The sequence below is a fragment of the Teleopsis dalmanni genome, chromosome 2 (genome assembly GCF_002237135.1).
Source record: "Teleopsis dalmanni isolate 2A chromosome 2, ASM223713v2, whole genome shotgun sequence".
Taxonomy (NCBI): domain Eukaryota; kingdom Metazoa; phylum Arthropoda; class Insecta; order Diptera; family Diopsidae; genus Teleopsis; species Teleopsis dalmanni.
The window spans coordinates 187,856,381-187,858,079 of record NC_051847.1 but is presented as its reverse complement, the minus strand read 5'-3'; positions in this window follow the sequence as shown (position 1 = coordinate 187,858,079).

Sequence of the window (1,699 nt, the reverse complement as noted above, 5' to 3'; positions counted from 1 at the left end):
GCATTAGTGCAGGGCATTCTAACAGCACATGTGTGGCCGACTCCTCATTCTCTACACAGAATCTTACAGTTTGCATCCGTAAGTATACCCTGTCTTATAAGGTGGTATTTTAGTTTAGGTTGATAGGTTCAGACAATCCTGATATCTCTTATTGTTATAGGTATCATTAGTTATTTGGATTGTTTTAGTTCTGGTAAGGACGGGATTTCCTCTAGAAAATAATAATTTTCTATTGAGACCATGTACCTGCACACAGTTTTATTAACCATTGCTAAAATAAGTGAACTAGAGTATAAATTGTAGCAAGATCCAGCCCATGAGCATAATCTTTCAATTAACCTTCCTTAACTTCCTAACCTTCGTTTTCTGTGGACGACGGTTTTCATCAAGTTTCTCTTCACTTTTATAAAGAATTGTTACCTTCTGTTAAGAACCACAATAGAGAAATATATGAATTGTGGCTACAATTCATAAATTAGAGTACTGGCAGTATAAATGTTTTATAATTGAGGTTGATTATACTGCTGAATAAGGTGATTTCACATTTTTTCATATTCGTTGCGTTAATTACAAAGTCTGCTTTTTGATGTTTTTCCTAACATTTATTAAAATTTAGTTTAGGATTTGTATTAAAGAGTTTACTTTTTAAGTAAAGTTTTTTAACCACGGATCTATTGGGATTACAAACAGTTTCTGCAATTTGTAACATTCCTTTAAAAGATAGCTTTTTAGGATATTTTGACATATTTACATAATTTTTTATTTGTATAATATATGGCCTCATTTTATGTTTATGAATATATAAAGATTACTGCTCGTGAATGTGGCTGTGATCACCATACTTTATTTAACGAGAAAAATAGCCGTGTTTGATTGATTTTTCCGACAAGATCTGCTGGAGGGCCACCGTTCTTAGTCGCTGAGTTTCAAGATAGAAAAAAGGGTCGATATCTTTTATATGTTCGCCATTAAGCGTTCAGTGTTAACTGATAATATATCGATAAATGCTTTGATCTTTTGATTTGTAATATCAGTTCCTTAACTAAGCGAAGCTTTATAGACTTACTGAAAGTTCTGTCTTTTCATATGTTTCATGAGTTTCATGATAGCAGAATTCAGCATTTCAATACGAATTTTAGTTTCTTCGGATTAGTTTTTTATTTTGCGTATATATATCGGACAATATCTTTAATTCCTATTCATAATATAAGTTTATAAATTACAATAAAAAATTAAAACTGAAAATCGCTGAAAAGTATGCAATGAATTGTTTTTGCCTTATTAAATTAAATTATGGCAGGTAACTAATTAAATCCTGTATATTTACAATGAAAATATTAATTAAAAATATATTGACATTTATATTGAATACAGCTTAAATATTCAACAAAGCATTTTTCAATTGTTTGTTTAACAAAAAATGACAGCGGAAGGGATAATTGATAAGGGATAATAAAATTAAGCAGTAATTATATCAAAAAAAAATAAAAAATTAAAAAAAAGAAGCCAATAACAACTGAGCAAGCAAATTGTAGTTTTTTTTTATTCATTAAAGGACTAAAATTATTATAGAATACTCATAAATATCAATATTTTTTCTTTTCTTTTGCTTCACGTTATTTAAACTTTAAGAATATAATTTATGAGTATCTTAAAAAGGTGTGCGACTGGTGGGAGAAGTGTGGGAGAAGCGGTCGGG